Source organism: Typopeltis vanoorti, chromosome 11, assembly GCF_054136105.1.
Source record: "Typopeltis vanoorti isolate ZY-2024b chromosome 11, IOZ_Tvanoo_1.0, whole genome shotgun sequence".
Taxonomy (NCBI): Eukaryota; Metazoa; Arthropoda; class Arachnida; order Uropygi; family Thelyphonidae; genus Typopeltis; species Typopeltis vanoorti.
The window spans coordinates 134,378,887-134,404,802 of NC_143559.1; the positions used below are offsets into that span (position 1 = coordinate 134,378,887).

At 36.8% G+C, this 25,916-nt stretch overlaps 1 protein-coding gene across 1 annotated transcript in view; it reads left to right on the forward strand.

Annotated features, from left to right (window-relative positions):
• Window positions 1–25,916, forward strand: part of LOC150102073 (SKA complex subunit 2-like) — a 59,194-nt gene that overhangs the window by 13,145 nt on the left and 20,133 nt on the right. The window lies entirely within an intron of this gene.

A 25,916-nucleotide genomic window follows, 5' to 3' on the forward strand; every position in this document is an offset into this window, starting at 1 on the left:
ATCGAGTGACAACCTGAGTTTTTTGCACCTTTCCATGGTTTGTGTCCAAAGGTAAGAATTCTCAACAGTCCTAGTCTTCACCACCTCCTTGTAGTGAAGAATTGGACTGTTGAGAATTTTATATTGTTTGTGAAAAGATTAATGTGAGAATGATAACAGTGGAATGTTAGTTTAATATCTGATTTATTTAGAGATGAACTTCATGTAGGCTTCATGTTGTTGGGTAGATAATGAGGATTATAACTGGAATAGTGATAGAAATGGGTGTTAGTATTGAGTGCTAATTTTTAATATACAGTTGACAGACTATTTTCCTATTCTCCAGACTCTGTCTATCCTCATAGCTAACATTCAGCAATCCCAAAACATTATTAGAATAAGAATGTGATGATTTTACACTGTGATAATAATCTTTTATTGGTTGGAGAGTGGATTAATGTAATAAAACTTAATACCAATTTTACTTGTGTAATTTTTATTTTAGCAAGCATAGAATTTTCACCCCAGTATCAAGGCATCTTCGGTGTGATTTTCAAAACTAAACAAATAGAATAGAAACCAAATGATTCAATAATGAGAATGCATCTACATGTATGATATAGAGGGCATGGTCTAAAATACATAAAGATTCTAGCCAAATAACTTTAAACAAGAGATCATTAATTCGTTTAAAAAAAAAAAAAAATTGCAGAAGATGCGGAGAAGTACTATTTCCATGGAGTGCGGTTATAGTTTTAATATCAATAAGTGCAAAGTGTTGTAATTACAGTCTTATGTTTCTGCACTGGAGTGCAGAAATATAAGGCTGTGTACTATATCGACGGTGCTGTACTGCAGTAAGTGGATGAGATTAGAGATCTGGGAGTGATGGTTGACAGTAGACTGAAGTTTAGAGGGCATGTTGAAAAAGCTGCACATCGTAGTGCTGCTATGATAAGAAGTACTCTAACATGTAGGAATAAGGAAGTGGTTGTGCTACTGTATAAAGTACTGGTGAGATCACACTTGGACTATTGCACTTAGATCTGGTCACCTGGTTTTCAGTGTGATGTGGAGACATTGGAGAGGGTCCAGAGGCAAGTGACTAAGACAATATCAGGACTTAGTGATAGGATTTTATTGGATTAATCCAGATGAGATTATAAAAAGAGTAGAAGGCGAGGGGAAAGGGAGTGTAAGAAGTAGATTATTTACATAGAGAATTGTCAGTAAATGGAACAGATTACCAGAATGTGTTGTTAATACAAGGAGTGTTAAGGATTTTAAGATTCGGTATGATAAATATGTTGTCAGTTAAATGAACCTCACATGATGAGTCTGCCAATTCCATGGAGAGTGTAATAATAATTCTTATTATTCTAATTCAACAAACAGCTTTACACTACCACTGCAATTGTTTCACTGCACACTTTTAATATAGTATATAAGATTCTTTTGAAAAGTATGACCTTGTTTATTTTTAGCCTAAGGCTACATAAATGTTATGTAGCCTTAGGCTAATATGTTATGTTCTTCGTTACATAACTGGCATGTAATCCATCAGATATCCGTGTATCCAAGTTATAAATTAATTAACCATTTTCCTCAACTTCAGCAGTAATTTGTCATACAGCATTCTGTCAAAATGTCTGTAAAATCTGGTTCTACATTTCAAGCTACATGAATATGTAACTTGAAATGTGGAACTAGATTTTGCAAAGCTGTGTTTTTTAGTTTTATCCCTTCTGTGTTTTTTAATACATTTAAATTTATTGTAATATTGAAATCTAGTTGGATTAGAATTATATTCTCAGGTCACTAAGGGTATTAGTCCAGTGTTATGTCTGCTAATTGCACATGTTCTTCTGGCCGGTGTCTGTGTTTTGGATAAAAATACCTGAAGTTTCCATAAGGTAAAAAAGCCCTTCCAACCTCCGTATGAGAATGTAACTCATTGAAGAGCTCTTAAAAGGTTCTTCACATCCTAGATGAGATTTGAACAGTGGTCTTTCCAACAAAAGGACATTGATGCAAATCAAAAACATCAAAAATGCAATAACAAAAGGGGAAAAAAAAGAATACAAAGTGCACGGTAAACAGAAAAAGCAGTCCAGTCCTTGAACAGAAACATATCCTGCAAATCGACAGGGCCATAATGTTAGACATACAAGATAACGAAACAATGCTTAGAATATTGGAAATGATAGCCATAAAATGTGATGAAAACTCAATAAACGTCCACCATTTATGTTATGTTTTATGTTATGGAGCAACTACCCTACATCTCCAATTCTTGGAGATGTAGGGTAGTTGCTCCATAACATAAAAAACATAAAAATTAGGTCATGACTCTGACCATGGCAATAACACAATCGCACTAAAGACAGACACACCAACCTGACATGACATAGCCTCCACTTCCCCTGCAAGTTCTGAAGATGACACACTGTCGAAACCCCCCCCCCCCCGACCTTTCCCCATCATTCCTTCCTCTTCCCAAAAAATAGTTTCTATTTCAGATCCTTCTCTCACCCTCCCAAAGTGCTCTGCCCACCCTTAATAATAATTATATTATACATATATATATATATATATATATATATATATATAAAAAAAAAAAACTGGGTTTTTTCTCAAATAATTCTCCCCCATTGCTTTACCTCTGCTTTTCCCAAACTCCCTTCCTTGAATGCATATCATCTCGATAAGGAGACAGCCAATGACTTCAAGAAGGTATGTCCAAATGTTCCTCCTATATTCTTCAAATATTGGTTTTTATAATACATTAGTAATGTCCTAAGATTTGAGTATAAAAGCCAATGACATTGTAAAAAAGGACCACTCCTAAATGAAAGTAGGCTATATAACCATAAAAATAATAATGGACATCATTGATACTGAGCTATGATGCAGAATTTAGTTAAATTACTGTCCAGTGCAGTTGTCACCTTTTATTTTATTTTATTTTTTATTTATTTATTTTTTTTAAATGTAACTGGATTATTGAGATGAGATTACACATACTGCCCTTAGAAAAACTTCCTGTTTTCATTAATGTAGTTTCACATTCTATCACTAATCAGCATCTATCTCACCTCACCTGAAATATAAACTGCAGTTTGCTACAACTGATTTGCATCCTTCAGTGGCATGGTTTTCCTTTTTTCAAGGACTTGCATTGCAGAACTTATTTGAACAGCCATATGCTATTTCACATGCTTCCTTATTACATATGACAATATCCTGCAGCCTTATTAACATCCAGTTGACTTAGTATTTCAAGCACTTCATATGCATCAGTTTTTGGTCTCCATCTCTTCTCATCAAGTATTTTTTCCTTCCCACATGAAATTATATCCACTGAGCTATTCTGCTATATTCCTCTCAAGTGACCCATATGCTGTCTCTAGCAGCTAAAGTCAGTCTTTAGTTAGTCTTTCATGCTCACTCCCCCTTTTTTTATTAGCCGTTTAATTGTAAATTCACTAGGATCATGTGAAGTTGGCTTTCGTTGCCAGCTTCTGTTGAGCTAATTTCACTTTCCAAACCTGCACCTTTATTCTTGTGTATATGCTGGGCAACTTCTCCTTTACATATCTGTAACATCAACCACTGCAGTTATTAATCAGCTGCTGCTGCTTAATAATTTAACCTTAGCACCATGGTCTGATATTGCCAGGGCTTGATAAATAAACTTTCCCTTGGTAAGTGGATTTTGCTGCCTGTTGTGAGTAGCTTTGGATGGATAAAATAGAATATCTTTTTTAATAAGAAAACACAGAAGAATATGCATAATACAAAGAGCTGTTCCAGTATCAAATTATATTTTCTAAAAAATCAATGTTGTTTTTACTGCTCTTTCATTCTTATTTATTCACTTCTCCTCCTTGGAATGTTCTCACAAAAAAAATAATCTTGAAACAATGATACAGCACTGCTGCACACTTTAAGGAACTCCTTTGACTTACTGGGACATATTATTATCATCCAGGAAGATAATATGTCAAATAATATCAAAAGACTCATCGTGGGAGGTAGTTTTTAGGAAATACAAAGTTTATTCTACCACTCCTTGAACCCACTGACCGTTCCCACTCTAACCACTCTCTCAGGCAATGCATTCCAAGGTTCAACCATCCTCCACACAAAGAAACCAGTCCTTATCCTCTTGCACACAGCTTCCTTTCGTAACTTCCAGGGATGGCCCTTGTCATCGCTCCTTCCTGCTGTTCCACCAAGTGAAAGAACTCTCCAGTGTCTACCCTGTAACTGCCTCTCAACAGTTTAAAAGTCTCGATCATATCACCTCTCCTATCCACCAAACTCTGCAGTCCACATTCCCTCAGTCGATCCTCATAACTCATATTGTACAGTCCTGAAACCATCTTTGTTATCTGCCTCTGAACCCTTTTCACAGTCAGTTTATCCCCTTCATATCCTGGGAACCAAATCTGAGAACAATAGTCTAAGTGTGGTCTGTTCAGAGTCTTATACAACGGAATGATAACTCTTTTATCTCTGCAGGTCAGCGTCCTTCTCAGTATTGCAGCAATCCTCCTTTGCGATATGCTCCCTGAATTTCAGTTTTCTATCAGTCATCACTCCCAGATCTCTTGTGTCCCCTATCTCCTCCAGTACAGCTCCTCCAATCGAGTACGCATCCTCCCATCGATGGATCCCAAACCTCGAGACTTTACATTTTGCTGCATTGAACTGACACCCCCATTTATTTGTCTATTGATTCGAATAAATCTGTCTAGTTTATTCAAATCCTCTTGCAGGTCTGCCACATCTGCACTATTACTGATAACCCTTCCCAACTTCACATCATCTGCAAACAACTGAATGTCCCCTTGCAGTCCATTGACAATATCATTGATATAAAGATTGAACAATATAGGTCCCAGTACTGAGCCCTGTGGAATCCCGCTTGTAACCTTCTGCTTCCTTGATATTGCCCCATCATACACAACTCTCTGATACCCATCAGTCAGCCAATCCTGAATCCATTTGACTAACTCAACATTTAAACCCATGTGCTGCAACTTAAATATCAGCTTATCATGTGGCACCCTGTCAAGCGGCGTTGCAAAATCCCAAAAAATGGCAGTATATGCCTTTCCCTCATCAACTGCTCTTGTCACTTTATTATAAAAGACAATCATATTACTAAAGCAAGAGCTCTAGTAATATGATTAATAGATTAATATCATAGTCCCTTAACAAATCCATGTTGATTCTCACAGATAACATTACCCTCATCTACCCAACGCTGTATTTAGTGTCCCTCACTAATTTCTCCAAGACAATATTATTATTAAAAAACTTGGTGTGTTGGTGGAGGGGGATCTTGGGTGAGTATATTTTTTCATGGCGAGTAGAATTTTGCATAATTTGTCAAGTCCTGGACATTGCAATCATCTCTTGATCGTGAATAGGTTCCAAGGATTATTGCTCTTCCTTCCCAATTCCTCATGCCATAGTAAATTTCAACTTTATTTACTGAGCTTGTCATAGCCTCCTGTTTTATATTTTCACATGTCTTTTCTCAATGAAATTTTCTCTTGTTTGTCTCACCTCCCATTTCAAAACCATAAACACACCAGTTTGCGGCAACTTGGTGACATCTTGATAATTTTCAGAGATGTTAGTACTAAATCTTACACTTGTACTGCCTCCATCACAATATTATTTTTATGTGAACACCCCCCAATGTATAATAAAATTAGTTTAATCCTTTATCCAAGTGTGAGCAAACAAAGTTTGCGCCTGAAGTATCTTCAGGACTAGGGTAAAGTGATACAACACCAGGGCAACTCGTTGCAAAGGTGGAGAAAGATACCAACACTCCTAACTCCTATAATGCAAAACACATCTCCTTGCGGATATGTCTAATGTTATGCATTAAAGGAAGGGCCACTACCCAGACTAGTTTCGACCTTTATTGAGGTCTCTTCAGTGGGAGCCAGGCCCTAGTGGAAATACCAGGCAGAAGCATTAGCAGGTCATCTCCACCTATAGGAGTTGCCAAATGGTGTGCCACCCTTTTTTAATAAATTACTCTGGATTTAGAGAAAGATGTTGAAAGTTTATTTTTTCACTTGGTTAGAGTATAATAAAATTAGTTTAATCCTTTATCCAAGTGTGAGCAAACAAAGTTTGCGCCTTTCAAACTTTCAACCCCCCAATAGTTTCCCAAGACTCATTGTAGAAGGCTACCATCACTGCATTACCTTACACAATTCACCATCCTACACACTGCACAGTACTTTTGTCTGTTAATTGCATGTTCTCTGGGTGGTATGTCTGTTTTACAAAAAGAAAGACTTGAGTTTTGGGGAAGGGAACAATTTTTTGTTGACTTCATTTACAGAATTTGCAACTGAAAGGTTCTTTGATGTGAAATTCATAATTTTTGGAATTCTTCTGACCATTTGTTTTAGAAATAGTAGAGTTACTCACTGGGCTGTCATGGTGCATCAGGGCATCCCCTCGGTGGTAAATGAGGGAGATGGTCGGTGGCACTATTTTGTAGGCTTCCCGACTAGGTTCATGGACCCGCTAACTAACAACAGCTGCGGTCCTCCATTCATATTGGGGATTGGATGGTTCTGGCAGCTCATTCCGTAAAAAAAAAAAAAAGCACTATGTAAACCATCATATCTACACAGAAAAGAATTAAAGCCCGGGTAGACTCAATATGCCCGGAACAGTGGTGTCAGGGTGATATAGCAGACCCTGCTGTATCGTCAGTCCGTGACTGCTATAAAGAAACTCGACGCAGAAATTGCTTGAATATTGCTACTTGGAATGGAAGAGGATTGAATAAATGCAGAAAATTGGCTAATGTGATGAGAGAGAGTTAGAGAGATTGAATATTAGTATACTAGGAATAAGTGAAAGTTTTTGGAAAGGATCATCAGATTTTGAGTCGAAACTTCCAAATGGCAAGATATATAACATATATACGTCAGATGGTGAAATATCAAGAAGAGGTGTAGTGTTTATTGTAGAGAAGAAAACTAATAAAAATATTATCCATATAATCAAAAAATCAGAGTAATGGCAATTCTAGTGAAATCTAAACCTAGAGATATGCTGATCATTCAAGTATATGCTCCTACAGAACAGAATGAGGAAGCAGAAATAGATATCATGTATGATGAAATAGAATGGTGTATAAACGAAGTTGGAGGCAAGAAAGATAGTTATTTGTGCTATGGGGGTGACTGGAATGCAAAAGTTGGATCAGAGAGAACATCTACACACATGGGTCCATTTGGACTAGGAATTTGGAATGAGAGAGGACAAAAGCTGATTGATTTCTATAACAAGCTCAGTCTCATAACTAACACTTATTTTTAGCAAAAACCAACAGCACGTTACACATGGGAAAGTCCGGATGGAACCACACTCTTACTTATTTTCCACAGATCGCCTGTAGTTCTACCCCTCAACTTAAACATCTCTGTCATATCACTTCTTTTCTTCCTATCCAGGAGGAAAAGAAGTGATATGATATCTTAGTTACTCAACTCTAGACCCTTACCATTATTTTCACATGACAGTGAAAACCATTTAATTAAATCTGAGCACAATAGGCCAAGTACAGTCTGACTAGTGCCTTATATCATCTTCTTATCCTTGCATGTTAGTGTACTTCTTATCATAGCAGCAATATGATGTGCAATGTTTGCAGCACTTGCAATATGCTTCTAAACTTCAGTCTACTGTCAACCATCACTCCTAGATCTTGAAACTCGTCCACTTCCTGTAGTACAGCACCATCAATATAATACACAGTTTTAAATTTCTGTGCTCCAAAATGCAACACCTTGTACTTGTTAATATTAAAACTACAACACCGCTCCTTTGTCCAAGCCAAAAGTCTATTCAGATCTTCCTGAAGAGAATTAACATCAGCAGTACAAATGTTAATTCTCCCAAACTTTGCATTATTAGGAAACAGCTGAAGATCTCCAATCACTCCACACAATATATCATTTACAAACAAGTTAAACACAGGCGTCCAAGAACAGAACCCTGGTGCATGCCACTCGATACCTCCTTTTTTCAGACACTCCTTCATACACAACTTGTTGCTGCCCTTCAGAGAGCCAATCTTCAACTCATTTAACCAGTATACTATCCATTCCTATTCTCTGCAACTTGTACAGCAACCTGTCATGTGGTAATCTATCAAGTGCTTTTGCAAAGTCTAAGACTATCACTATGTATGATTCTCCCTTATCTAAAACATTTGTTACCTTATAAAATGGAAATAAATTGCTAAAACAAGACTTACTCTTTACAAATCCATACTGACCATCATAAATACTGCTATGTCCACCAACCCAATGTATTCCATTCCTAACCAATCACTCCAATATCTTCACTGCAACTGCAGTTATAAGACTCGTTTATAATTGAAAACTTCTGTCTTAGAACCATGCTTGTGGAGTGCTTTATTGCCCTTCTTTCCACTGCTTAGTAATAGCATATATGATTGGGTTGATAATTCATAATTTTCATTATAAATAACCAGGTTAAGGACAAAACTAATTGTTCTGCACATTCTTTAAAAATATGTGGTGATATATCATCCATTTTTGAATTATTTCACTTGATGGAACGGGGAAGGAGCAAGGACAAGGGGCCATCCAAAGTTATGAAAGGAAGCTATGAGCAGGAGGGTGAGGAGTGGTTTATTGTTTAACCGGGTGTCGCAAGGTTACACAAGGCCCCCATTGTTTTCGCCAGGGAACCAGGGCAAACAGCGAAAAGTCAGCTACTGGAACAAATCTGAAAGAACACACCAGCTCAACATCACCAGAGTTAAAGATCGGTACTATCAACATAAGAAGCCTGAATGGCAAAGAAATCGAGTTAGCTGAGGAATTAGATAAGTACCAGATCGACATAATAGGGGTGACTGAAACAAAAAAGACAAAAACTGGTGAGATCTTTCTGAGCAACAAATACAAAATGTTATATTCAGACAATAACAATCAAGGAAAAGAAGGAGTAGCTATACTATTCAACACAAAATACGAGGGCTAATCTTCTTGAATGGTAGGCAGTCTCAAGTAGAGTAATGTGGGCAAATATGATATTGGGGAACTGGAAAATGAGACTTATTTGTGCCTATGGACCCACAAGAGTTTCTACTAAGGTAGAAGTGGAGGAATTTTTTGATGCTTTAGAAAAAGAAACTGACACAATGAAAAAGGAAACGTTGGTTCTTGTTGAGGATCTGAATAGCAGAGTAGGAAATGATTGTCAGACATACAAAAATATTTTGGGAAAATTTAGAGAAAAGAGCAAAGCTAATAATAATGGCAAATACCTGTTGGATTTCTGTTAGGACATGGACTGGTTATTACTAACACCATGTTCCAACATAAAAAAAGTGCACAAATTCAAATGGAGAGAAGAGGCAAGGAATAAGAAAAGACTCATTGACTATGTTATTGTCGATAGTGATGTTTTCTCCCTTGTGCAGGACACCAGAATGTACAGAGGATTTGAAATTGGAAGTGATCATCATTTAGTCTTGAGCAGGATAAAACTGAATTTCATATTGAAAAGAATAACATGTAAGAAAGTTTTAAAGCGAATAAAAGTTGAGCAACTCTCAGATATGAACTGAAGACTAAAACACACAAACATTATTCAAGGAAAAATTAAAGAGTTTGAGAAAGGGAACCAAACCTTGAAGATTCAGTGACAAAGCTTGAAGAAAACCCTGATTGATTCAGCCAGAGAGGCAGTGAAGGAAAAGAAGAAAGCATATCAAAAATTCTGTCAAATAAGTCAACTTGTGCTCTTAGAGAATACTGAGACAAATGTAAGAAAGCTAAACACTGCGTAAAACTAGCTAAACAAAAGTCATGGGAGGACTTTGGCAAGAACATAGAAAATTAATATCAAGAAGGTAGCAAAATATTTTGGAGGTTGTTGAAGCTCAGAAATGGAGGAAAGAGTGCTGTAAAAGGAATTAGAAATGATAAAGGTGACATGAAAATAGGAGAAAAAGATGTCCTTGAAGAATGGATTAATTACTTCGAAAAATTGCTAAATGAAACAAGCAGTGATAGCACAGTGTTAAAAAACATTCGAAGGGAATACATATCCATACTTGAAGTAGAAAAAGCCATCAAAGGCTTGAAATGTGGAAAGGCAGCAGGAGTAGATAATATTAGACCAGAAATGCTCAAGTATGGTGTTATAAAAGTCTTACAGTGGCTGCACTGCATAGTTCAGAAGGCGTGGACAGAGGGACGAATTCCTAATGAATGGAGTAGAGCTCTCATAGTACCTATATATAAAAAGAGAAACAAAACTGAATATGAGAATTACAGAGGTATTTCCCTACTGAATGTTCCTGTTAAGATTTATGCTAGTATACTTGAGAAACGGTTGAGAAGAATTGTGGAAGAAAAGCTTGGTGAAGAACAAGCTAGATTCAGGCCAAATAGAGGCTGTCAGGATCAGATCTTCACTTTACGACAAATAGTCGAAAAAGCATGGCAATATAACAAAGATGTATATTTAAGTTTTGTCTATCTGGAAAAGGCATATGACAAGGTGCCAAGAGAGAAGCTATTCAATACGCTACAATTATATGGTGTCAATGGTGCATTATATCAAGCAATACTTAGTCTTTCTTTAAGTTGTAAGTCAGCAGTTAGAATTGAAGGAAGTACAGGAAGATGGTTTAATGTTAAATCTGGTGTTAGGGATGTGCATTATCCCCTCTGTTATTATCTATATGGATCATATTATGAAGGAAAGTGGTATTAAACCTGATATCAAAATTGGAGATGTTAATGTCAGCTCTATGCTTTATGCAGACGATGTTATACTTCTAAATAAATCTGCAAGTCTGGAAGATTCCCTGACTAAATTGAATAACTGTTGTAATAGATATGGTATGAAGGTCAGCAATAAAAAGACAATGAAAATAGGCAGAATCATTGAAAATGTCAATTGTGTTGTGAATGGAGAACCTGTGGAACAAGTAAAACATTTGAGCTACTTTGGCACGATTTTTAGTGAAGATGGTAAATTAAATATTGAAATAGACAACAGAATCAACAAAGCTGGTATCGTAGGAAGTCATTTGAATAAATTCATATTGAATAATCGAGAAATTAGTCAGAACACTAAGTTAGCTGTATACAAGAAGTGTTCAAACCAGTTTTAACTTATGGATCTGAGAGCTGAGTCAGAAGTAAAACATTTAACCAAAGACTGGAGACTGCAGATGTGAGTGTCCTGAGAAAGATTAGAGGCATGAACAGATGGTATCAATGGCAATATTATATTAAAAACGAGGATATTAGGAAAGAACTTGACATTGTCAGCATCCAGGAATGCGTTAGCAGAGCCAATCTCAGGTGGTATGGTCATTTAAACAAAATGGGCAAGGAATGATTAGCAAAACAACTATTCTCCTTCAGGTTGGCAGGAAAACAACCCAGAGGAAGACCAAGATATAGATGGATTGATACGGTACAAAGTGACTTAGACAATAGAAATGTAAGATCTGATAATGTTGGAGTCTTGACAAGTATCAGACTGATTTGGAGGAAAATTGTAGATAGGAATTTAATAATGATGTAAATTTTTCATGTAGTACTATCATATCCTGTACATCCCTTGAGGGTACATGGCAGGAATTTGATGATGATGATGATAATTTCCACAGCCTTATTAACATCTAACCCAGTGTTTCTCAACCTGTGGTCTGCTACGATGAGGAAGGTGGTCGCAGGTAGATTTAAATTAAATAAATATATATTTTTTAATTATCCAAAAAAATAAAATTAAAATTGAATACATAAGTAAATTTATTGAAATAAAATGGATACTTTAAAAAAAGAACAAATAGCGGTAGAAAGAGAGATGAAGTGATTGACATGGATACTTTAAACATATGTTATCCACATTTTAACCAATTGCTTGTTCTTTATTGATTTTTATTATTGAAGGTTTACCTCCTTCAACCAAGGGTCTTCAGAAGTGTGCTAAATGATACTTCGACAAAGTGTGTCGTGAGTTAACCCCAGTATTTATATATATTTTTAGAAATGGTTTTCAATAATGGAAATGTTGCTTAGAACTAGGACTTTAAAAAGTAAAGCAAATGAAACAGGTGATGCTAACCCTAACTGTGATACATGTGTTGTAACAGTGAGTAGATGTGATACTGTTAAAGTAGAAGAAACAAGCAATTCAAAGAAAAAAATACAGTAGGAAATATAACAGTTCATATTTGGAATTCAGGTTTATTTGATGGAGATGAAAGTGAACAGAAACCTCAGTGTGCTTTGAAGTGCTGTTGAATGAGTGCATAAAACGTGCAAAACTCTGACATTTAGAAACTAAACATTGTGATATGTAAAATAAGCCAATTTAATTTTTTTTAGCTACACTTAGGGACATTATTAAATCATGGGAAATATATAGTTATGGCCATGGGTTCGATTAATAGCAAGGCATTGGAAGCATCCTATCTCTTAAGTTTGCACATAGCGAAAACAGGGAAATCTCATTTTGGGGAAAATTTACTACTTCCTTTCAGCTATAAAAGATGTGGTAAGAACTATGTTTGGCAACAAGTTACTAAAAGATGTTGATTTGATTCTTCTTTCAAATGACACTGTCGGTCACAGAATTAATGATATGACAGGTGATGTATAATCTCAGTTAATCAAAAGAGTTAAGAAGAGCCCTTATTATGCATTACAAATAGACGGGACTACTGATGTTACAAATGATGTGCAGTTAATATACTACGTAAGATATGCGCATGATAACAACATTCATGACAATATTCGATTTTGTAGAACTTTGTCATCCCAAACAAGTGGAGAAGAAATATTTCACATTCTCAGTAATTACATAATACACAAAGGAATCCAGTGAGAAAAATGTATGGGCTTCTGTTCGGATGGAGCTTGCACTCTTACAGGCAGGCATAGTGGAATTGTTTCTAAGTTCAAGGAAGTAGCTCTGGATATGAATTGGGTGCATTGTTTCATTAATAGGGAAGCGTTAACCTCCAAAGGAATGCCACCAGAAAATAACTGTGCTATACGAGGTCTGAAAAGTTCTCGGCCTCAATCATAGATGGCAACACTATCGGTGAATTTTTTTTTTTCTAAGTTGCTACATCTGTCATAAGCATCCATGTGAAAATCGACGTGCAGTTTTCTACAACCTATATTTATGAGAAAGGATTTTCATTGCTCTTTCAAATAAAAACAAAATACAGAAATCGTCTTGGTGTGTGTGTGTGTGCATGCTGATCTTTGACAAGTTGATCAATATTGAGCTAGATATCCAGCAACTCTGCAATGGCTGAGAAGCCCAACCATCTCATTAAAAGTAAGTAGTAATATAATTATATCATTATTTATATGTTTAATAAAAATTAAAACTTTGCTCAATGATACACTTTTAATCGTTTACTTCTAATTTGATTATGTTTCCATATGTATTCAAAACATGCTTTTAGATTTATTATGTTATAAATGGTGTAGTTTTTCCCAAATATTGGTAATCCCCACATACGTTTTTTAAAAAGTTCAATAACTTAGTGGTCCGTATACTTGGGCTTAGAAAGGTTGAGAAACGTTAAAATTAACCCAATCAACACCTGATATACCTCCGATTCTTTCACTTCCAATTCCTTACCTTATCATAAAATGCAAGTAAATTTTTAAAACAAGACCCACCCTTTACAGAATTATGCTGACCATCAAAAAGAATCCTATTTCCATCAACCCAATCATGTATTCTATTCTTAACCAATCTCTCCCATACTTTGACTTGTGCAAGTATTAGGAGAATATGACATCATTTACACCAGTATGATATACAAAGTTCTCATTCAGTAATTCCACTATATCCTTTGCAATGGTCATTGCCATCCACCAATGTCAACCTGCAATAATTTTCTTCCTCTTGCTTGCCATATAGTGGAAGAATTCTGTTGGATTAACCTTGGTCTGATCAGCCAATCTCTCATACTGCACCTTTTTTTTTTTACCATGCCATCACCTTCTTGGCCTGCACCTTATATTTCTCATGGATCTGATCACTGCCAACTGTCTTGTACCTCATAACATTTTCTTTTTCCAACACAGCTTGCTTGATTTCACTGTTCATCCACTCCTACTCTATTTACTCCATTCATGTTGGAGGTTTAATGGAATATTTTCAGCACTGAGAAAGGATTAAAACAAGTTTTAATGCTTCCAGTATTTCGTCTCTGTCACAGAGACATCTTCAGGGATTACAAAATACTTTTTTAACAACACACATAAATACAATACAATACAACATGAAACTAAAGTCTTATCTAGGTGGTGCGCCCTCTATGGGCGTTTGCAGGTGGCCTAGGATGTAAAGAGGTATCTCTGATAATTAATGTTTCCCAAATTTTGGGATGTTTTATGCAACTGTATTTGTTTAAATTAGGTTGATTCCTGAGTGCAGATGCAGATTCAAAGAACAATCTTTCTTTTTTGAATTTACTATGGTGAAGCATGGTGGTTTTTCCCCAGGAGATCCTGTGGGTTGTATCCAAAACATGGTCTGCAAGGCCAGGTTGACAATAATCATGATTGCAGATGTATGTATGACTTGTTCTTCTAATCGGATGGTTGTTGATCTGCCTGTCTGTCCAAAGTAAGCCAGTTTACAGGAACAAGGTACTCTATATACTCCAGGCACTGAGAGAGGAGAGAGCTGATCTTTGATGGAATGGATAATGGCAGCAAGTTTATGGTGGGGCTTAAAAGCTATATGGCGGTTGTACTTTTGTTAACGATCTAGCTATTTTTTCTGATGTGTCACGGATGGAAGGTATGGTGATGGCATTTCTGAAGTCCTTCTGAAGAGATGGTTGAGGATTGGGGAAGGACTTTGTAAAAGCTCAATGTAGCTTAAAAATACCAAAGCGCTTTACATCGATCTTTTACAGAGGTCAAGTCCCATGAGAATATTGTAAAAATAACCTTGTTTGTCTCTGTATATTTTATGCTAGATATTATTGTAAATAACCCTATGGAAATTAACTGTATTTACTCCTTCATCATCATGATGATGATGGAGTAAATATAACAAGAATGCTTTAGAATTTAAAAAAAAAAAATTAAAATGATTTTCTTATGAGGGCATAAGAAAGGTTGTTTACAACTTTTGTGTATGAGAAAGTGCTTACGAGCTCTGCGCATAAACACCTCCAAAGTCAGTCTAAAAGGTTCGAACAACTTTCCGCTGGCCGGCAACTTGTGATCAAAAGATCACAAAAATGCACGGAGAGAACAAAGAACAGGTCGAACTTAAAAGAAGATGAAAGAGTCATGCTGAATTCTTTGGGTTTACTACCCTTAGTGCAAGGACCCGAGATCGCAAAATAAAAGGGGACTGAGCCGAGCATAAAGGACTTCCAGTCGTTAGCAGAGAGTCGTCAGAATTAGAGTGGAGGCGAACTGCAGACCATAAGCAGAGTCCGAACCAGAGAAGTGGCGGCAGAGAAAAGAGGTGAGGCAAGGCCCCAGTTACTAAAGAGGAGAGCCAAGATCCAGGTGCTGTGAATGCAAAAGGCAAAGCACTGTTACCAAAGAGAGCCATATTCGGTCATCAGCTGTTGGCAGTTACAGTCATCAGCGATTAGTAGCAGAAGTGGCGGCAATTAGAAGCAGAAGTTCACAAAGTAAGGATCCAGGGTAGAATTTGCCCGTATGCCGAAACCTCTTGTATATGTGCTATTAGAGTACTGCAGATTGCAGTCAAAAAGCCCACTAATATCTCGAAGTGATACCGCTGTAGCAAGATACTCCTGAAGGAAGCCTAAAACTCGAGATGAAAGAAAAGCCATAAAGACTTTAGTAAAAGACTCTTGAATTGTGCGATACAGAGCCTCTGAAAGTTACTTCCCTTTGTATATTTTCTCTTATAATCTAGGAGATATGTTGTATATGGACTGTTAAGAATTAGTTTAATGGTAATAAGAAGTGTCCATAAGATAGTCATTTGGCATGTTAGAAGTTGATATCTAATTTGTAGAAATAAATATTCTACAAATTAGATATTCTACAAATAAACCTCTTTGCGAGTATTCTAGAAGTTTAATAAGTTGAATTTGTAAGCAGAGAGTAAATAAGTTTTAGAGTTAAAGAGATTATTTAGTGTTGAAGTGAAAGGGTTCTAATTTTATGCTAAAGATTTTATAGATGGGTAGAGAAAGCAATCTCCCTGTCATTTGATTCATGTATATTTCATATTAATGTAAATAAATGTGTTTTAATTATTTATTAAAAGAGTGCTGCCTGATCCTTTATTTTACAACTGCACTGTTCCTAAATAAATCGGACTTGTGAGCAGGAAACAACTAAGACATTAAAAGCGCAGTTTTATTACTTAAGAACCACTACTGTTTTTGTAAACTTTGTTGAAGGAAGTTATGCTAGTAAGAGAGAGGGAGATCTACCGGGAGTTTTGAGTTTTATGCCAAATATTTGATATACTGATGACGCAGTCTGACAAATAAATTTTTCAGTGTTCATAGGCATCTGACTAATAAATACGGAAGGTGGAAAAACATAATATGCAGTAGAATAAGTGAGAAAGGTCACGAGAGGAAAAGCGCGCACTGCTAATTATAAAGAAAAGCCAATTAGTAATAAAGAATAAAAGAAGATATTACAATAACACAGCAGACAGCATATCGTTAGAACTTGATTATTTTTTTTTTAATTCTGTAATCATCGTAGCCATTGGAAAGGAAGGTGTTGTGGATGTGTTTGAGTTCAGTTGAAAGGGCAGTTTCACTGGAAGAAAGATTGTAGGCTATATTGGTTATAGTTTTAATAATGCCATATTGCTGAGAGGGGTGGTGGTGGGAGAGTTTGTGAATGTATCTGCCTGTATGAGTAGGTTTTCTATATACAGAGAAAGAAAGAAAGGTTAGGAAAGCGTGTTACTAAGGTATATAGGAAGGGTAAATCATTGTTATTTTCCTTTTCCATCGCAAACTGGATTCTTGGATGTTAGCCTATTGAGATGACTGAGGAAGCAGTCTAATGTGTCTAGGCCATGAGGCCAGATAGAGAACACATCATCTACATATCTTAGCCAGATAGAAGGTTTTAGAGGGGAAGAGTCTGGCTCATTTTTCAAAATTTTCCATGTAAAAACACATGGACTCTATTTACTCACTTAACTCTTGGTTTGCAGTTCTGAATTGCATATCTTATACTGCCATATCAATTCCCATGCACTGTCAACATCTTTTCTGCACAGCTTATCTACCCAACATATTGGTGCCATGCTAATTGACTACAGAGCGTCACATAATCAACCACCTTATAATTACACGTTTCCTTTTTTTTTTCTTTTTTAACAGTAACTTTTTCAACTTCACTCCACATGGATTCAAAATGTGCACTTTTTGCTGTCAACTTGCACACTTTGTGGGCATAATTCCTCTGTAATCGTTAACAGTAAATACTCCTCTCCTCTTTCTACTTTCCTATTCTTCTGGAAAATTGTGTATCCTTCCATTTCTATTCCCAACAGTACATCATCATCATTATTTTGAATACTCCTTACATTTGTATACAATCATAACAATCTCCACATCTTTGAAGCCATTCTACCAGCACCAATATTCTTTACTCTAGCTGTCATACCACACCTCCTCGATCTGCCAACTCCCATTTCCCTGATCCTAACTCTAATTACCATTCATGCCTATCTCATCCTGACCTTTTTGCATCCATCACCTTGTCCTGCCACAATCACATCTTCAGCTTCATATCCATCTTCCTCCTGCTGTGCTATCCTGCTTTACTAAATTCCCAACACCACAGATTCAAGCATGCAACCCATCAACTTTAAACCATTCCAATTTCCCTTCAAATTCACTCCACAGATTCACAGACTGTAACCCCCCCCCACCCAAACCTTCTGCTCTATGCAGCTCAGCCATTTTACTATTCATTATCTCTGCTTTCCTTCTCATTTCACTGTTGTCATATCTGGGCAACATGCTAACAACTTTTCCAACAACACTATTATCCTTTACCTCCCACAACAACAGCTTCTTCAAGTCTCTATCAACATCCCTTTTTTCACCAATATATCACAACAACCACATCTAGTAAATAACTCTTACTCTGAGAAGGTAGTAATAAGTATCAAAAAAATAAGTATCAAAAGGTAATAAACATTCACGAATTGCCTATCATCTCACAATTATATTATTCCTGAACAGCATGACTGACTTTGAAAATCTTACTGAAGTGATTCAGATGTTGTTGTTGTCTTGTCCTTTGAAGAGTCTTAGATATTTCCATGTGCTCCTTGTACTGCTTTGGCTATGTCGATGATTTTGTTTGTATAGAGCTGTTGTTCAAGATTAGGATCTATTTCTTGCCATTGCTGGACAGGTAAAGATGTGAGTGGGTGTCAGTTCAGTATTGGGGCAGTTGTTGCATTTCTATAGTTCTCGTATCATCTGTATTGATCTTCATTCCTCTATAATGTCCCGTTCGTAGTTTTGCTATCGTGGTGGAGGTCTTTCTGTCAGCACTAATTTCGGGAATTTGTTGTATCACTGATTTCAGTGGAATTAGTTTAGCTTTTGCTAGTGCATTGGCATCAGCAAGAGTTATCATGTGAGTTTCTTGGTTGATTTCTCTGGCCTCTTTTGCTAATTTATCAGCTGCTTCATTGTAAAATGCAACTTTTTCCTAAACACTAGTTGATTTAAGAGTTTATGGATCTCTTGTGTGAGCTTGGTATTGCCATTTTTGATTGCCTCCATAGCTGATCTTGAGTCACTGTAAATTATAATTCCTTCAGATTATTGAGATGATGATAGTTTTAAGTAGGCTTTAAGTGCTTTATTTATTGCATATAGTTCGCTGGTAAAATTGGAAGCAATTATCCCAGATCCAACTTTTATTGAAAGTTTTTCATCTTTCAGGAGTAGAAGGAGAACACCAGCGCCTCCATTAATCATATTGGTGTCTGACGATCCATCGGTATAACAAATAACCTGTTTGGAGGATGAAAGAAGGTTGATAGTATTTAGGCCTTTTGGTTCTTTTTTTGTACAGAGTTTGGTTTAGATTTATGGAGGTATTTGAAGGTAATGGACTGGAGAATAGAGGTTCTTTGTTTATGTGGGCATTTAGCTGATCAAGACCTATTTCATTCCTGATAGTGTCGTCATATTGTAAAGTTGATGATCTGTGAAGTCTGCATTTTTGATTCCAATGTTCATAAGTTTTTAGGGAGATATGATTGCTTTGGTAGCTTCTGATATTATTTATGAATTTTATGGTGTAAAATTTTCGTCTGTCCTCCAGCAGGTCAAGCTCACATTCCTGTTGGGCTCTGATGTTGTTAGTGGATGAGACTGCACCAATGATAATCTTGGATGTTTTTGCTTGTATTTGTCTAATTCTTTCTTTACCGATGAGGCAAGGTGATCAGATAGGTGCTGCATATTCCATTATTGGCTTTATTAGTGTAGTGTAAGTAGTTTTGAGGATTTTTGGCTTTGTGCCCAAATTTGTTTCACAAAGCCTTTTCAGTATATTTATTTAAGTTAAGGGATATTATATCCCATATTGTTTCTTAGCCGACTAAGAAACTCAGAGTTTCATGCCGAATATAGAAGCTATATAAATTTCCAAGCTTAAGCAAATACCTGGATAGTGCAGCACCTGACCCATTTGGTAGTGCAAGTTGAGGCAACTCATGCCTCAAATGGTTCAGGTGCTGCACTATCCAGGTATTTGCTTACGCTTGAAATCGCCGAACTTTATATAGTTTCTATATTAGGCATGAAACTCTTTGAGTTTCTTATTCGGCTAAGAAACAATATGGGATATAATATCCCTTAACTTAAATAAGTTCATGTCGCCGAATTGAAGCCTTTGGCTCTTCATATAATTCGCTTTTCAGTATATTTAATTTTTTTAGAGCTCTGTTGGAAGTGTTATAGATGTGTTGTGCAAAACGTAATTCCTGATCAAGCGTAATACCAAGGTATTTTGGATTTGTGACTTTTTCAATTAGCTTGTTGTTGATCATGACTTTGGGATTGTAGGAATGTCTATTTTTCCTGTCTGTACTAAAGGTACTTAGTTTTGTTTTGTCTGGATTGATTTTGAGTTTAAGTTAATCTGACCATTTTTCTAATCCCCTCATGGATTTGTTTAGAATCTCTTATTCTTTGATTTTAGCACTAGTGTGCCAGATGGCTATATCATCTGCATAACAAGTTGTGTCTTCTGTAAGGTAGGGATGAATGTTATTGACATATAGAAGGAATAGTAAGGGACTGAGTACTGAGCCCTGGGGAACACCAGCCCGGGTTCTCTGCTCTCTTGATATTGCTGCATTGATTCCGACTTTGATCTTTCTGATTTTGATTTCAACAGATCGATTATTCCACTTCTGCCAAACAATAATAGACTAATTTCAGGAAAAACCAACAAAAAAGACAACTGCCATATTCCTTGATATGACTGCTGCTTTCGATCATGTTTGGATCAAAAAATTAATACAAACAGTAATGATATTGGAATTAGAGGAAACTCTTTAATCTGGATTGCTGATTTCATTAGAGGAAGAAAGTGATTCAAATGAAATAAAGAATATAGCCTCACTCCTGATAACACACTGCAAATGATCCCGCTATATGAAAATCCTGTAGTAAAAAATAGAGTACTTCATTTCCCTCTCTCTCCAGACCTAATGAGTAAGATGGATGTAGTTTATCTGATATACTTTTAATGTATGGAATGGCTATAGTTTTATTGTAATCCAGTTTATTTTTGTTTTTAAGATGAGTCTTGTGAATAATTTGTTGATTAGTATTTTGTCTGTAGCCACTTTTCAGACAGGTATTGCTGATAACTTCATGTTTAAGTGCTTGTTCACTGGAGCAAATCTTCAAAGCCCTGTTTTTTAGTGTGTTAATGATGACTAGTTTTTGTGTTGGGTGGTGGTAGGAGTTTATATGTATATATTGGCCAGTATGTGTAGGCTAATGGTAAACAGTATATAGTACTAATGTAATATAGGTTGACCAACCAATCTCTCATGTATGGGCTCAACATAAAAACAGTGAAGGAAAAACTGCCGGAAGGAAGACGTAACAAGTGTATCTAGAAATGGAAGTGAGTTCTGACTTTCAATTGTGAATTGTATGTGTTATTTCAACTCATCCAAGGATCCACTTCTTCCACTTGTCCACCCAGATTGTACCGTATTCATTGCACCTTAATTTCCTAAAGGATGCACAATTCCTATCAGGAAAAAGGAACATAAATGGCATATTTAATTTAATAACTATGGTAAATCTGGCCTTTTTGATCATACCCTGAATGCTCTACGTAGAATTGATTGGAAAGGCATCTGGTGTTTATATCACACCAAAACATAAATTAAATTAAGGAGACTTGTGAAATTCTTATCACCCACCCTAATCTTATCAATATTGGTGGCTTAAAAATTCCAAGAATATGGATGGCACATATTCTACCTACTTAACCTTTTGGTCTAAGAGTTAATTATAATTAGGACTGTAAGCAATCCAGGATCATAACTCTAATATAACACTCTTGTTAAATTATGGATTACGCCACCACTTTTTGTTGTATTAAAACTAGCTATATGAATTTGTTCTCTGATGTTGTCATAAATAGGAGTGTTTTCAGAGAGCTCCCAAAAGCTAAGTATAATTTTGAGTGAAAATTGGAATATTGGTTTAAATTTTAACGTAGTATTGTTTATTTTTGGTAGCTTGTTGTGTCTGTATGATTTTGGTGTGAATTACGTTTTATTTAAACATAGTATTTTAACGATACGTTTCATAGAATACACATGATGGCAATGCAACGTAAGATAATGGCATCCAAAAATACGATGCCTTTGTTCAAAAACTGTAATGTGAGGGAGTTTGTCCAATGTGATATGTGTGGGATGTATGCATTCCCAAAGGAGGCTGGAGTTTGGATGGAAAGTGATAGTGATGGGAAAATGTGCAGAAAGTGTAAGCAAAGTGAGGAATTGAAGTATGTGTCAAGTCGTGAGATAGTTGTGGTTGAAGAAAGCCAGAATGTGAGTGAAAATAGTGGCTTGATAGGGAATTGCGATGTTGTACAAGATGGCAATGAGAGCAGTGATCAAAGAGAGAGAGTGAAAGCAATATACAGAGAGAGAAAATGGTTTCAATGATGAAAAAAATGAGGAATTATTTGTAGGGAGTGAGATAGCTAGGTTAGGTGCAGTGATGCACAGTGCACAGCGAGAGTTAGAGCACCTGCAAAACTCTTTCCAGAGTGCCTCGGCTAACGGAAATAAACAAGTGTTTGAAAGGAAAAATAAGCGTAAGAGTGGGAGAGTTTCAGAAATGAAGGAAAGAGTGTTGTATGGTGACTCGTTATTAAGAGGAGTGATAGATGGGAGTTTAACTAAATTGTACTTACCAGGTGCGAAATTTAAGGATGTAAGTAAGAGTATTAGAGCGCAAAAACAGAAGGTGAAAGAATCGATAGTTGTGGCGGGTACGAATGAATTGAAAGGAGATAAATTTTTTATGAGAGAGGACCTCAAAGTATTGTTAAAGGTAGCAAAAGAAAAGAGTGACAGAGTTAGGATGGTAAGTCTGTTGCTGCGGTATGACAGAGAGAAGTTTAGGAGGAGGGCCATAATCGCAAATGACCTTATGCGCAGGTTATGCAGACGGTGTGGTGTGGAATGAGCTTAATGGGTGAAAGGATTTATACAAGATGGATGGCCTGCATTGAATGGATTTGGTGTGCAGAGACTGGAAAAAGTGTTGCTGAATGAAGTGAAAATGGATGTGCAGAGCCAGGGAAACTAGAACTACCAAGGAGGGAGAGAAGTGGATATGCTGACATCAATGAGACAGTTGAGTAAGAATGTATATCAAGATAGGGGTGGGACAAAGGGACTTCTGCATTTCATTTATACTAATTCCAGGAGTATTAGGAACAAGAAGGAAGAATTTATGGCTTTGATTGACTCTTCCTGGTCACAGGTTATTGGAATTAGTGAAACATGGCTGACGGAAGAAGATATAGTTAGTGGGATAGAATGTGTAAGTTATAGTGTGTTTAGAAGGGACAGAGAGAATAAAATGGGGGGAGGAGTGTTATTGATGATAGCTGATGAACTGCAGACAAGAAAAATTGAAGTTGTATTACAGGATAGTGAAAAAGAGCTCATTTGATGCTATTTGGTGTGAGATTAAGACTGGCAGAACAAAATATATAGTTGGGTGCTGCTAAAGACCAGGTGATGGAATAGATGGTGGAGATAGTATGCATAAACAAATTGATGAAATGAGTGGAAGGAGGGTAATTATTATGGGGGATTTCAACTATGGTAACATTGATTGCAAGGAGGAGAGGACACGTGTGAGGAAGGAAATGGATTTTATTCAATTATTAAGGGATAACTATCTGAGACAGCATGTAAGTGAAAATACTAGGTGTTTGAGAGTGCTTGACCTGGTAATAGCATTTGAGAATTTGACTGTAATGAATATAACCATGTTGCCACCTATTGGTGAGAGTGATCATAAGGTCTTGCCCTGGGAGGTGGCTAAAGGTGTGGAATTTTCATTTAAGACAGGGTATAGGTGGAATTACTGTGCTGGCAAGTATGACAAGTTTAGGAGATTGCTTGGATCAGTGCCATGGCATGTAAAACTGCAAGGGCTGAATGTCGATAGAGCATGGGAAGTGGTCAAGGAGAATTTACAGGAGGTTATGGCCGATTGTTTACCTAGGGTCCGAATAGTAAAACAAGTAGGGATTAAATGGATGAATAACACCATTAAGCTTGAGCTGCAAAAAAAGAAACAACTGTGGAGGGAATTTAAAGAGAAAGGTAACCTGCAGGCACACGAACAGTATAAAGTGCAGGCCAGAAGGGTACCACACTTTTTTTTACCACACTCTTCACAAAGTGAAGAGTGTGGTAAAAAAAAAGCAAAAGTGGATTATGGAAGGAAACTAGCTATGCAAGCTAAAGAGAATCCCAAACAGTTCTTTCAATATGCTGCAAGCAAAAAAAAAAAAAAAAAAAAAACTGTACACGGCAGAATGATTTTAAGGAATGCCGATGTTATGGAGATCACTGAATCAGTCGATATAGCGGAATCACTGAGCGAGTACTTTGCAAGAGTATATCATCCAGGTGGTGACATTGAAAAAATGAAGGAACCGTTAGTTTATACGGGAATTGTGATGAATGAAGTGGAAGTGAATAGCCTATTACAGAACCTTAATGTGAATACATCTGTGGAATTGGATGGTATACTGGCATGGGTCTTACATGAAGTGGCTAAAGAATTATCAGTGCCCTTGACCATGTTGTTTAATCTGAGTCTTGGGTCTGGTTTAGTCCCGAAGGTGTGGAAAGAGGGGAAAATAGTTCCACTGCATAAAGGAGGATCCAAGACTACTGTTGCAAATTACCGACTGATCAACACATCAGGAGTCGTTGTCAAGGTCTTGGAGAAAATAGTCAAGGGAAAAATACAGGAATGGATTGATGATAATGAGATACTATACGGGAGATAGCATGGCTTTGTGAAGGGTAGATCATGCCTCAGTAACTTGCTCAAGTTTTATAACACAGTGACAGCTGAACTGGATAAGGGTAATGGGTTTACAGTGATACTGCTGGACCTGGCTAAGGCATTTGACAGGATACCACATGGAATTCTAATCCATAAACTACAACATATAGGAATGGATATAGGGTTGGTGAGATGGATTGGTGGGTGGTTGATGGAGAGATATCAGAGAGTAGTTTATTCAGGAGTAGAGTCCAAAAGACTTCCTGTGACTAGCAGTGGTCCAAGAACAGAACCCTGCAGCACACCACTGCTGTTTAATTTGTTCATTACGACATAGGGAAGGATCTAAGAGGAACAATTCATTTGTTCGCTGATGATGCAAAGTTAGGTAGGGCAATAGTGAATTCAGAAGTTGTCAAAATCTTGCAGGAAGACTTGGATAGATTGGAGTTCTGGGCTAAGGAGAATGGATGTCAATTTAATGTGACAAAATGTAAGGTTATGCATTTTGGGGTGAAAAGATTAGCAGCAGTATACCACATTGGTGGAAATGTACTCCATGAGATTGATGAGGCCAGGGACTTGGGAGTGTTGGTGGATAGGGAGATGAAGTTTAGGGGGCACATTGCAAAAGTGGCTAAATCAGCTCATCAACTCACTTAGTTGTTGTACCTCTGTACTGAGCCTTGATAAGACCTCATCTCGACTACTGTGTCCAGATTTGGTCACCGAGGTTTCTTCTTGATGGGGAGGAGGTGGAGAGGATCCAGAGGCGAGGGACCAAGATGATAGCAGGTCTATGGAATGAATCTTATGAGAACAGGTTGAAGATTTGTGGGTTGCAGAAATTAGTTGATAGGCAGAAAAGGTGAGATATGATTGAGACATTCAAATTGCTAAAGGGTTTCTATAGGATTAATTCAGAGGATATTTTTGAGATCAGGACTGGTGGTGGGAGAACTAGGGGACATCTATGGAAGCTGGACAAGAGTGTGGTTAGCAAGGTGTTAGAGCTGGGTTCTTTACTTTTAGAGTGGTAAATGAGTGGAATAAGCTGCCAGAGTCTGTTGTGGGTGCTATGACAGTAAATGAATTCATGGCAAGGTATGAGAGATACTGTGAGAATGTCAAATAGTTGTGTGGACATGATGTTTAGGGCCTCCCTGGAGGCGCCTGTAATAATAATAATAGAATATAACTTTGATGCATTTTTTTTCACTAGAGGTCAGGCCAGTAGAATTATGGTTGATAAAATCATTGTCCCTGATGTGTGTGAGTGAGTGAGTGCGTATGT